Below are 13823 nucleotides of genomic sequence, written 5' to 3' on the forward strand. Positions count from 1 at the left end.
GCTTGTATAGCTGCGCATGTGCAGTCAGAGGAGCTGCCCCCCTACTAGCTGGTGGAGCTGCGCATGTGCAGCCAGAGGAACTGCCCCCCTCGTAGCTGGTGGAGCTGCGCATGTGCAGTCAGAGGAGTTGCCCTCTCCTAGCTGGTGGGTCTCCGCATGTGCAGGAAGAGGAACTGTCCCCTAGTAGCTTGTATACCTGCGCATGTGCAGCAGAGGAGGTGCCCCCCTCCTAGCTGGTGGAGCGGCGCATGTGCAGTCAGAGCAGCTGCCCGCCTCCTAGCTGGTGGAGCTGCGCATGTGCAGTCAGAGGAGCTTCCCCTAGTAGCTGGTGGAGCTGCGCAAGTGCAGCCAGAGGGGCTGCCCACTCGTAGCTGGTGGGTCTGCGCATGTGCAGGAAGGGGAACTGCACATGTGCAGCCAGAGGAGCTCCCCCTAGTAGCTTGTATAGCTGCGCATGTGCAGCCAGAGGAACTGCCCCCTAGTAGCTTTTATAGCTGCGCATGTGCAGTCAGAGGAGCTGCCCCCCTCCTAGCTGGTGGAGCTGCGCATGTGCAGTCAGAGGAGCTGCTCCCTCATAGCTGGTCGAGGTGCGCATATGCAGCCAGACGAGCTGCCCCCTAGTAGCTTGTATAGCTGCGCATGTGCAGTCAGAGGAGCTGCCCCCCCTCGTAGCTGGTGGAGCTGCGCATGTGCAGTCAGAGGAGCTGCCCCCCTCGTAGCTGGTGGAGCTGCGCATGTGCAGTCAGAGGAGATGCCCCCTCCTAGCTGTTGGAGCTGCGCATGTGTAGTCAGAGGAGCTGCCCCCTCATAGCTGGTGGAGGTGCGCATATGCAGCCAGACGAGCTGCCCCCTAGTAGCTTGTATAGCTGCGCATGTGCAGTCAGAGGAGCTGCCCCCCTCGTAGCTGGTGGAGCTGCGCATGTGCAGTCAGAGGAGCTGCCCCCCTCGTAGCTGGTGGAGCTGCGCATGTGCAGTCAGAGGAGGTGCCCCTAGTAGCTTGTATAGCTGCGCATGTGCAGCCAGAGGGGCTGCCCACTCGTAGCTGGTGGGTCTGCGCATGTGTAGGCAGAGGAACTGCGCATGTGCAGCCAGAGGAACTGCCCCCTACTAGATTGTATAGCTGCGCATGTGCAGTCAGAGCAGCTGCCCCCCTCCTAGCTGCTGGAGCTGCGCATGTTCAGGAAGAGGAACTGCCCCCCTCGTAGCGGGTGGAGCTGCGCATGTGCAGTCAGAGGAGATGCCCCCTCGTAGCTGGTGGAGCTGCGCATATGCAGCCAGACGAGCTGCCCCCTCCTAGCTGGTGGGTCTGCCCATGTGCACCCAGAGGAACTGCCCCCTAGTAGCTTGTATAGCTGCGCATGTGCAGCCAGAGGATGTGCCCCCTCCTAGCTGGTGGGTCTGCGCATGTGCAGGAAGAGGAACTGCCCCCTAGTAGCTTGTATACCTGCGCATGTGCAGCCAGAGGAGGTGCCCCATCCTAGCTGGTGGAGCTGCGCATGTGCAGGAAGAGGATCTGCCCCCTCGTAGCTGGTGGAGCTGCGCATGTGCAGGAAGCGGAACTGCGCATGTTCAGCCAGAGGAGCTCCCCCTAGTAGCTGGTGGAGCTGCGCAAGTGCAGCCAGAGGGGCTGCCCCCTCGTAGCTGGTGGAGCTTCGCATGTGCAGTCAGAGGAGCTGCTCTCTCGTAGCTGGTGGAGCTGCGCATGTGTAGCCAGACGAGCTGCCCCCTCCTAGCTGGTGTGTCTGCGCATGTGCAGGAAGAGGAACTGCCCCCAAGTAGCTTGTATACCTGCGCATGTGCAGCCAGAGGAGGTGCCCCCTGCTAGCTGGTGGGTCTCCGCATGTGCAGGAAGAGGAACTGCGCATGTTCAGCCAGAGGAGCTCCCCCTAGTAGCTGGTGGAGCTGCGCAAGTGCAGGCAGAGGGGCTGCCCCCTCGTAGCTGGTGGAGCTGCGCATGTGCAGCCAGAGGAGCTATCCACTAGTAGCTTGTATAGCTGCGCATGTGCAGCCAGAGGGGCTGCCCCATCGTAGCTGGTGAATCTGCGCATGTGCAGCCAGAGGAGCTGCCCCTAGTAGCTGGTGGAGCTGCTTAAGTGCAGCCAGAGTGGCTGCCCACTCGTAGCTGGTGGGTCTGCGCATGTGCAGGAAGAGGAACTGCCCCCTAGTAGCTTGTATTCCTGTGCATGTGCAGCCAGAGGAGGTGCCCCATCCTAGCTGGTGGGTCTGCGCCTGTGCAGGAAGAGGAACTGCCCCTTCGTAGCTGCTGGAGCTGCGCATGTGCACTCAGAGGAGATGCCCCCTCCTAGCTTGTGGAGCTGCGCATGTGCAGGAAGAGGAACTGCGCATGTCCAGCAAGAGGAGCTCCCCCTAGTAGCTGGTGGAGCTGCGCAAGTGCAGCCAGAGGGGCGGCCCCCTCGTAGCTGGTGGAGCTGCGCATGTGCACCCAGAGGAACTGCCCCCCAGTAGCTTTTATAGCTGGCATTTGTGCAGCCAGAGGAAGTGCCCCCTCCTAGCTGCTGGGTCTGCGCATGTGCAGGAAGAGGAACTGCCCCCTAGTAGCTTGTATACCTGCGCATGTGCAGCCAGAGGAGGTGCCCCATCCTAGCTGGTGGGTCTGCGCCTGTGCAGGAAGAGGAACTGCCCCCTAGTAGCTTGTTTAGCTGCGCATGTGCAGTCAGAGGAGCTGCCCCCCTCCTAGCTGGTGGAGCTTCGCATGTGCAGGAAAAGGAGGTGCCCCTAGTAGCTTGTATAGCTGCGCATGTGCAACCAGAGGGGCTGCCCACTCGTAGCTGGTGGGTCTGTGCATGTGTAGGCAGAGGAACTGCGCATGTGCAGCCAGAGGAACTGCCCCCTAGTAGCTTGTATAGCTGCGCATGTGGAGTCAGAGCAGCTGCTCCCTCCTAGCTGGTGGGTCTGCGCATGTGCAGGAAGAGGAACTGCCCCCTAGTAGCTTGTATAGCTGCGCATGTGCAGTCAGAGGAGCTGCCCCCCCTCCTAGCTGGTGGAGCTGCGCATGTGCAGTCAGAGGAGATGCCCCCTCCTAGCTGGTGGGTCTGCGCATGTGCAGAAAGAGGAACTGCGCATGTGCAGCCAGAGGAGCTCCTCCTAGTAGCTTGTATAGCTGCGCATGTGCAGCCAGAGGAACTGCCCCCTCGTAGCTGGTGGAGCTGCACATGTGCAGTCAGAGGAGCTGCTCCCTCATAGCTGGTGGAGCTGCGCATATGCAGCCAGACAAGCTGCCCCCTCCTAGCTGGTGGGTCTGCGCATGTGCAGGAAGAGTAACTGCCCCCTAGTAGCTTGTATAGCTGCGCATGTGCAGCCAGAGGAGCTGCCCCCCTCCTAGCTGGTGGAGCTGCGCATGTGCAGCGAGAGGAACTGCCCCCTAGTAGCTTGTATAGCTGCGCATGTGCAGTCAGAGGAGCTGCCCCCCTCCTAGCTGGTGGAGCTGCGCATGTGTAGACAGAGGAACTGCGCATGTCCAGCCAGAGGAACTCGCCCCTACTAGCTTGTATAGCTGCGCATGTGCAGCCAGAGCAACTGCCCCCCTCCTAGCTCGTGGAGCTGCGCATGTGCAGTCAGAGGAGCTGCGCCCCTCGTACCTGGTGGGTCTGCGAATGTGCAGGAAGAGGAACTGCCCCCTAGTAGCTTGTATACCTGCGCATGTGCAGCCAGAGGAGTTGCCCCCTCCTAGCTGGTTCGTCTGCGCCTGTGCAGGAAGAGGGACTGCGCATGTTTAGCCAGAGGAGCTCCCCCTAGTAGCTGGTGGAGCTGCGCATGTGCAGCCAGAGGAGCTGTCCCCTAGTAACTTGTATAGCTGCGCATGTGCAGCCAGACGAGCTGCCCCCCCTCGTAGCTGGTGGAGCTGCGCAAGTGCAGTCAGAGGAGGTGCCCCTAGTAGCTTGTATAGCTGGGCATGTGCAGCCAGAGGGGCTGCCCACTCGTAGCTGGTGGGTCTGCGCATGTGTAGGCAGAGGAACTGCGCATGTGCAGCCAGAGGAACTGCCCCCTACTAGCTTGTATAACTGCGCATGTGGAGTCAGAGCAGCTGCCCCCCTCCTAGCTGCTGGAGCTGCGCATGTGCAGTCAGAGGAGCTGCTCCCTCATAGGTGGTGGAGCTGCGCATATGCAGCCAGATGAGCTGCCCCCTCCTAGCTGGTGGGTCTGCGCATGTGCAGGAAGAGGAACTGCCCCCCTCGTAGCTGGTGGAGCTGCGCATGTGCAGCCAGAGGAGCTGCCCACTCCTAGCTGGTGGAGCTGCGCATGTGCAGCCAGAGGGGCTGCCCCTTCTTAGCTGGAGGAGCTGCGCATGTGCAGTCAGAGGAGATGCCCCGTCCAAGCTAGTGGAGCTGCGCATGTGCAGCCAGAGGGGCTGCCCCCTCATACCTGGGGGAGCTGCGCATGTGCAGCTAGAGCATCTGCCTCCTCCTAGCTGGAGGAGCTGCGCATGTGCAGCCAGAGGGGCTGCCCCCTCCTACCTGCTGGACCTGTGCATGTGCAGCTAGAGGACCTGCCTCCTCCTAGCTGGTGCATCTGCGCATGTGCACAAGCACTCCTCTCTGCCCTTGAACTATGATCCAGAAATGCATAGGAAAAAATACATATGCAAATGCTAATCCTATGCCCAGTATCATCTCAGCATTCTCCTATAATTTCTTTTTACTCAGTTTTCCAATCCCTTTATTATTTCTGAATTGAGAGCACCCAAAACTTCTGCTCCTGCTGTTTCATCCTCCTCTGGGGACTACCCTACTTGTTTTCACCCCGTAAGTCTTCTGGGACTATAAAAAATATCTTACCCCCTTTGTAACTAGGTTGTTCCAGAATTTGATTTGATATATTAATTTAAAGATTTTTGGAGGATAATGTCAGTAAACTTCATTTAGGTGAAGGGTGCTGTCATCTTGCTTCTCCCCTTGCCCCCAGTTGTTACTTTTTGAAGATAATGTGTTGATTTCTTAGAAAACCAGTAAAAGTTTACTAACAATTAAATCATTTGAAACAACTAACAACTCCAGCTAAGTTACAGGATATAAAATAAATGTGCATAAATCAACACCATGTTTATGCATTACCTACAAAACCCATTGGGGAGAAATAGAAAGTGAAGTTCTATGTAAAATAACTACACAATGGATAAAATATGAAGTAGTCTACTTACCAAAATACACCTGAGCATTATATAACTACAGCAAAAACCACTTGCTCACTGTCGTGGCTGAGAACCTTGCCTCATATTTCACAGAAAAAATTAAGGCCATTTGCCACCAATACATTCTTTTCCTCTCTTCCTCATCTCTTGTCACTTAGGTGCCTCTTGTAGCTAACTCCTCCTACACTCCTATCTCACATGATGCAGTAGTCTTACTCCTTGCCTGGGACAACCCACCTACTTATTCAAGTGACCCCATTTCATCCCATCTCCTCCAACAGATTATCCCCTCTGTCATCCCCAGACTTTCACTTACTTTCTATCTCTGTTGGCTCATTTCCTATTTCCTATAAACATGCTTATGCCTCCTCTAAGTTGGAAACCCCTTTCTTTATTCTTCCATCCTGTATCACCTTGGCTCCTTTGCAGCTGAACTCCTACAAAAGGCCCTCTATAGTAGTCGCCTCTACTTTTCCTCCTCTCACTCTCTTCTAACCCCTTACAATGTGACTGCGGGCCTTATCATTGCACCAAAACTGTTCCAGGACACTCATGGTGTCTTAGTTGCCAAACCCAATGGGCTTTTCTTAACCCTCCTGCTCCTTGACCTCTATACAGCCTCTGACATGTGTTCACTCTCTTCTCCTTTGTACTCTCTTTCTCTAGTGTCTCAGTACACCATTCTCTCCTGGATTTCCTCCTACCTTTGTGACCTTTCCTCTTTGCTAGATCCTCCTCCACATCATGCTCTCTAACTGTAGCTCTCCCTCAGGGTTCTGTCCTGGGTCCTCTTCTATACTACATTACTTGGCTATTTCATCAGTTCCCATGCATTTAAGGACCATCTCCATGTTGATGATTATCAGTGTCCTAGTTCAATATCTCTGATGACCTCCAATCTCTCATCTCCTGTTGACTCTCAAACTGGATGGCCAGTAGGTATCTTAAATAGAACATATTATCTTTTCCCCTACACCTCCCCCTTTCTCCATTGCTATAAGGGACACCACCATCCTCCCATTCCCTCAGTGTCACAACCTAGGAGTCATCCTGGGTGCCTCATTATCTCTCTTCTTCCCCTGCCTCATATCCAATATGGTGCCAAGGCCTATTAATTTCACCTCTGCAACATCCCTCTAATATTCCTCCTTCTTTCCTGAGACACTGCTACCACTTTGGAGTAGGCCCTCATCACCTCACACTTTGATTACTGCAGTAGCTGTTGGTGGTGGATCTATCTGACTCAAGTCCCTTCCCATTCTCAACCATCCAGCCACTAAAGTGATTTTCCTAAATCACAGGTCTGACCATATCTCCCACCTACTCAATGAATGCTAGTGGCTCTCTAATGCCTCCATGAGCAAATACAAAATAGTATGTTTGGCAGTTGTAGCCACTCAGGACCTTGTCCCCTCTGACCTTTCCAGTTAGTCCCCAAGACAGACTTATGCCTTAGTCCCCAAGACAGACTCTTTGACCCCATGCACTGACCTCCTGGCAGCTCGACAATCTGAATGCTTCATCTGTCTACTCCAGGTCCTTTCTCTGGCTCTCCCCTACGTCTGTATCACTCTCCTCCACTTTGACTACTGACCTCTCTGGCTTCCTTGAATTCCTTTATTTCCCTTCTAACTCAAATTTGACCTTCTGTAGAAAGCTTCTTTCTTATTTATCCATATATAGCTTACTTTGCATTGATTTGTCTGCCTATTGTCTCCTCCAATTGATCGGAACTTACCTGAGGCACTGACTGTCTTTTGCTTACTTTGGTATCCCCAGTGCTTAGCACAGTGTCTGACACATAGTAGGTGGTTATTAGATGTTTATTCAGTGTATATTGGTTCAAAAACTGAAACAGAACTGAACAAATGGAAAAATATTATTTATAAGAAAATTAAACTTGTACAAAATGAATGAAAATACAACAAAAATTCATTTACCTAACCAATGAAAATACCAAATGCTTATTTATAGATTGAGTACAATAAAAGAAAATTCATCTGGAATCCCAAATGGTCAAGCATATCAAGGTAAAAATGAAAAAAAGAAGTGTGAAAGAGATCTAGCAGGACCAGATCTCAAACTATACTACAAATCAGTAATCACCATGGCTATCTGATAACAGTTAAAGAAGTAGAGATATTGATCAGAGAAACAATAGTCAGGTATTCCAACAACCCAGACACAAGCTTCTGTAATAAGGACACACTATTTTACAAAAAAATAAAAACAAGAAATGCTAGCCAACTTGAAAGAATTGGGTAGAAGCCATTACCACGCATCATACAAAAAGATGTTAAAAAAAAAGATTTAGGATTTACATATAAAAGGTCACATCATAACTAAAGCAGAGGGGAGAAATTACCAGTTGTATCTTAGAATTTAAGAAGAATTTATAACCAAATAAGGGACAGAAAGTATAACACAAGATTAAATGGGCTATTCTGATCACAAATTTTGGAAAAAAAATATGCTTTAGGAAACATAATATAGAGAAGGTATTTGAAAAGCTGCATAGTGGGGCAGGAAGGTGCCCATTAGGATACTCAGATTATTCACTAGGATAATGGGAGTGAAAAATAAGAGGCAGATTTGGGAGAGGAATGAGGAATGTCTGGCCCAGAACCCCCCTCAAAGTGGAAGTTCTGGGAGGAACTATCCAATGGAAGGGACTGGGAAACAGAAGAAACTTCAAGGATAAGAAGGTTATTTGGGTGAGGAGAACTTTTGAAGTCCTAAGGCAGATGAAGCATGGTGATGGAATACAGAGAGTCAAGAGAAGAAATAGTGGTCATCTTGGGGTCCTCCTCAAAATGGAGGTTTCAATGGGAGAAGGGGACCAAAGGGGCAGAAAGAATTTTCAGCATGAGAAGGCCACAGGAACTAAGAGGACTTAGAAGGTGAAAAGGCAGCAGGGGCATGGTGGTCAAATCTAGGGAGGGATAATCAGAATCAAGAAAAGATTGGACAGAGGGCTACTGTGAGGCTTCCTCAAAATGGAGAATTAGGGAAGGAAATCATCACTTTTAGAAGGGGACCACAGGAGTGGAAACAAGAAAGTCTACAAGGAAAGTTAACTAGCCAATTTTCTATAAATGAAGATTATATGAAGGGGATAAAATGAAACAAAATAGGAAAGGGAATTGGAGGAATGATTGTAGACATATTCAGAGACCAAAGAGAGATGAGTGACTTTTGTTTTACAACCATTAGAAGGGAGTGAAGGTTTTTGAACAAGGAAGTGTCATGAAGTATAGAGGGAAAAGATGAGGTGGAGAGTTCCTTTGGGAAGCTATTGCAATGCTCCCTCTGTCTCAGTCAAGATACAAAGTGAATTGTACATTTATGGACATGACCCATTGTGAGTACTTGTCTTGTTTGATTATGCATATCAGGTAAGGGGTTTGTTTTTATTTTTTCAATGATAGGAGGAGGATGAAGCAGGAAAGCAAAATAAACATTTTACCTATAAAAGTTGTTTGAGTATCCTACGTGAAGGGCAATGAGGCTTTAAACTAAAGACAGTATTTTAGGAAAATGGAGAAGGAAACAGATGATGATTTTCATTCTCTTTCTGTCCCCTCTGTCCTTTTACTTGTGCAGAAATGCATGTGATATTTATTGGCGTATCCATTCATGCACCAAACCTTTAAGATCTTATGAGAGCCAACTATTGGTAAGAACTTCTGACAGCGAGTGCATTTCCACAGAAAATCAAACACACACAAACGTGCATAAAACAAACCCTGGTATTGTAAGTGACTGGAGACTCTTTGTACCCTGACTTTATAGGTACTCCTGGCTGAAGAGGTTCTCCCTGATGTAACCCGGCTCCCTGCACAGTGATACTAGTTCATTTTATGTGTTTCTATAGTGACCCTTTTCTTAGTTAATTAGAATCCTTGAGGGCAGGGATGGTTCCCTTGTGTTCTGCCCTCAGTGCTTGGCTCAATTCCTGGGACATAAATAGCTTTATTAATATTTATTAACTGATTTATTAATACTGATTATTTGATTGATTCTCAGTGCTGGTTTAGAAAAGTGTCTTCAAAGCCCCTCCAGGAAGTTGTGTTTGAAGATCCTGACACCACAGGCCTCCCTCCCGTCCCTGAATGGTCACTGGGAGTCCTTCTCTGTGGTAAGACTGTAACTGTACAGATAATTAGTTCAATATGTCATGAACCATTTCCCAGATGAGTAGAGTTTAAAAGAACAACATCCTACCCCTAACACCAACCTTCCTGCCCTGTAGGGCAAAGCTATGTGAGAACACCTCTGTAAAGACCTGAAGGAGGCATTCCCAACAGGATCAAGTGAAATCAAGGGGGTGAGGAGAATACTTGAAAATGCTCAGTCTGTGTTTTTCTACAGCTCCCTCTGACTCTAGTGTCATTTCTTCTCCTCAAGACAACAAGAACGTGAATATTAATGAGAAATTATGAGTATCATCTTCTCTCAGACAGGAATTGGGGTCCTAGGAAATTCCTTTCTTACTTCTCTCTTCATCTTCATATATCTCACTGGACAGTCTGAGACCCATGGACTAGTCTCACTGAGATCACCTTGGCCTACTGCTTGGTACTTCTCCATAAAGGAGTCCTTCACATAATGCCAACTTTGGTTCTGAAGAATTTCCTTGATGATCTTGGCTATAAAATCATCTTATCCCTTCAGAGAGTATCCTGGGGTCTTTCCCTCACCATGAATTGCCTCCTGAGTGTTTTTCAGGTCATCATCATAACTCCTAGCAGTTTCAATTTAGCAGAGTGTAAAGCCAGAGCTTCAAAGGACATAATTCTCTCCAGTCTCTTCTCTTAGACCTTCCATCTATTTTTAAATGTCTTCATTGCTTTGGGAATGAAAGGACCAAGGCACACAGGGAATAGCATTGATATTCAACATTTTGAATATTGTTGTTATGTATCTGATCCAAGATATCAAGCTATCCTGCTTTCAATCATATTCTCTTTTCCTGATGCTGTGTGTTTGGGGCTCATGACCTTTGGAAGTGACCACATGGTATTTCTTTGGTATAGAAATCACAAGGAAGCCCAACAAATTCACATTTCCTCCATTTCTTCCAGAACCTCCCTGAGATCAGGGCCATCCAAACCATCCTGCTGCTGGCGAGTGCCTTTGTCTCCATTTACTCACTCAACTCCATCTTCACAGTACATATGCATTTTAGAAAACTTCATTCTTGTGGACACAGACCTCTGCCTTCCTGAGCCCTAACCCCTATTTGCTAATCAGCAAGGACTCACAAGTTCCCAGGTACTGCTGTGCTATTTGCAGGAGGAAAAGATCACATTCAGCCCTAGCACCAGATTAACATCCTGTACTTAAGGTGACCCTATAAAAACTCCAAGCAGAGGAGAGTTATGAAACCTGAATCTGTCCCTTGATATTAAACTTGGCTCCCATATACTAGAAGCAAATAAAGCTTGAGGTGATTGACCATGGGTGCAGGGGATGAACAAATTCAGGCTGATGATTCTTGGGGCTATTATTCCTAATGGAATCCCTAGAATCCCAGAATATCATATGTGGAGGTAACTACTGCTAGGCCTATACCCCAGAGAAATGAACGTAAGCAAAAGGACTTATATCTACAATAACGTCTGTAGTTGTTTATTTCATGTAGCATAAATTGGAATCTCATGTAGTGCCATCACTATTGGGGAATGGCCAAAGTGTAGGATAATTTTGTCGTGGAATATTCTTATGCAAAAGGAGTTGACAAAAGGTACAATTTCAGAGAATATTGAGAAGATCTCAATGAAATGAGGAAACAGACAAAAGGAAACAGAATCAGATCCGTTTCCATAATGATAAAGCCATTATAGAGGAAATTGTTTTGAAAGATTTTACATCTCTAGTCAAATCAGTAAGCATTCATACATCCAGAAGACTGAAAATGAAACATGACACACTCCTCTTGTCAAAAGGTGAGGAATTTAAAATGAAGTAAGAAAAAGATATTTTTAGACATGGCCAGTAAGGGTATTTGTTTTGCTAGACAATGTATTTAAGTATTTAAGGCGTTGGTTTCAGAGTTTGAAAAAAATTTGCTTATTGGTGGTGAGGTTCATGGTAGGGATAGATAAAAGAAAAATGACCAAAATATCCTGGTTTGGAGAGGGTGAGGTCTACAGGGTGGAGGGATTTAATGATAATGAAGCAAAATAGGCCAATAAAACTTTTCAAAGAACTGGATGTTCCTAAGAAAACTTATACAACTTTATACATAAGAATGCCATGTACAACAAACTTTCTCACGTTTGGAAGTTTTATGAATATCCTTCACTGAATATATTTTTAAAAGCTTTTCCCTAAGAATCACCAAGATTTTTATCTGTATCCATCAAAGTCTTGTGTCTTTTAATGATCCTTCAAAGGAGATATTAGGGCCTCATCATTAAAATATTTGCCTCATCAACTGGAGGAGCTTGCTTAGCATACTGTCATGTTTAACTCACTAAGAAAAGAAGACAAATTGTTCTGGAAATCCTAAGTCTTGACTTCAATCCAGCCTTTCCTGAATTTTGTGTATGTATGTAGGTGATCACAGAAAGTTTCTCCACTTTTCTTTTTCAGGCTAGGTAAGCTCTCTAATACTCACCAGCATGAAATCTCGGGCACTATAGGAAGCCACAGCTTATTACCATAAAATTTGGACTTATATCTTTGCAGTGTGATTGTCTTTACGTGAAGGTGCTTTTTTTGTACAGGCTTAAATGCAGAACATGAGAACACCATTGGTGTATGTGCACATTAAGTGCTATACAATGTGTGTTGTATTATCATCTAGGTTTTGGATTGTGTAAGAATTGTGTTGAAAGTGATGGAATTCAGGGCTGCTAGGAGGCATCACAGTGTATACAGCACTAGGCCTGGAGTCTGGAAGACCTGAGCTCAAATCCAGCCTCAGACACTACTTACTAGCAAGTGTGTTCACCTCTATTTGCCTTGTTTTCCTCCTCTGTAAAATGGAGATCATAATAGTGTATCCCTCCCAGGGTGGCTGTCAGGATCAAATGAGATAAGAATTGTAAATCACTTAACCCAGTTCATGGCACACAATAGGTGCTTAATACGTTAGCCATATTTGGTTGTATACTGCACACTGGGATGAGGTTCTCTTTGACAATTGGAGGGCCTACACTTGCATATCAGTGAATGTCATCACAGTCACTTGTGGGTCCCTAACCCCTGAGGTCGAGCAGGAGAATACATTAGAAATGTGGCTGGGGGAGATGGGATCCTCCTGGGATAAACCCAAAACCTGTGGATGGGCAGAGCAGTGAGGGTCTACCTTCCTTTGCCTCACAAGTGCCAGAAGTTTAAAGGGAAGGCTAAAAAATCTCTTTTGAGATGAAACATTAAAAATAGGTGTGGTGGGTTGGGTTGGGGGGAGGGGATGGTTCTTAGTCAGCAATGGAGCTCCAGGTTGCAAAGTCAATTGCAAGCCATGTCATCATCTTGATGTCAAGGTCCTCTTTGAAAAGAAGGACAAACACAACAATGACAACCACAAGGCCCCTGGAAGGTATCTTACCTGTGCTCCACAAAGGGAGGTCCCCATCCATTGTAGATTTACTCATTGCTTCTCTCCATGTTTCTGATTAGCTTTTTTTCTAAATACTTAGCTGCTAAGCCAGCCAGTACCTGTATACTGAGTTCACATAATTTCGCTGTCTATGATACCTTTATGCCTAATGCAGTCTTCCTGCTGATCTCTTCTTGTGGTCGGGTCTCTTTTTGCTCTTTTCTTGTCAGACATGATTTATAGTCCCCACTTCTGCACTCCCCTGAGGCACTAGAAATTCCAACCAGGTATCAAAGGGCCTGTGAGTGCTCTGAGCTGGGATGCTCCAGGGACTGGGATACCACCTGACGTCTCATGGATTCTGTAATGTGCCATGCTCTTGAGAGCTGGAATAAGCCAGCAAAGGCAAAAGTCAGTATTGTTCCAGCCTACTTCCAGTACTGGCCTTCATGTGGGTTCATGTGCCCTGACACACCCTTGCTCACAGAGCACAGGCTTCAGACCTCTTACTAGAGCTGCCACTGCTCTCTGTGGGCCTGGGATGCACGGAGGAGCTCACGGCTCTTCCTTTTGGGTCCTCTTGAGCTCTGTCCTCTTGAGTTCCCTGTCACATTACTTCTGAAATGGATTTGAGGGTACTGGGCTCCTCCGTCACTTTTAGTGGAACTCAAAGGCTCCCAGTGGGTGCCAGTGTCTCAAATGCAAACAGAAGAGCCCTGGGGACATGGACTTCCACTAGGTGATTCCATCGAAGAGTGGAAATTGGTTTGTTGTCTTTGGATGGATAGATCCACAGGACACAGCAGAGGGTCTCAGAGTTGCTTTGTCCAGTAAAAAGTTCAGATTCACTTAGGAAAAGAATTCTTAGAGACTCGAGTTCAGCCTGGAACCTCTATCCTTTTCAGACAAGCAAGCCCAAGGGGAATGGAGTTTTTCTGATGTTTCATTAGCCTTGAAGCTCAGCATGGAAGCCTGGCAGAGGAGAGAGAAGAAACTTCACACATTCTGACTGTGGAGACTGAAGAGGGTTTCACAGCTGAGGGGTCATGCTGGGGAGACTGAAAACCCTCCCCCTCTTCCAGGCTCATAGAATCAACTTCCTTCAGTGGGGGCTGAGATGCAGCT

The sequence above is a fragment of the Notamacropus eugenii genome, unplaced genomic scaffold (assembly GCF_028372415.1).
Source record: "Notamacropus eugenii isolate mMacEug1 unplaced genomic scaffold, mMacEug1.pri_v2 scaffold_126, whole genome shotgun sequence".
In the NCBI taxonomy this organism is placed as follows: domain Eukaryota; kingdom Metazoa; phylum Chordata; class Mammalia; order Diprotodontia; family Macropodidae; genus Notamacropus; species Notamacropus eugenii.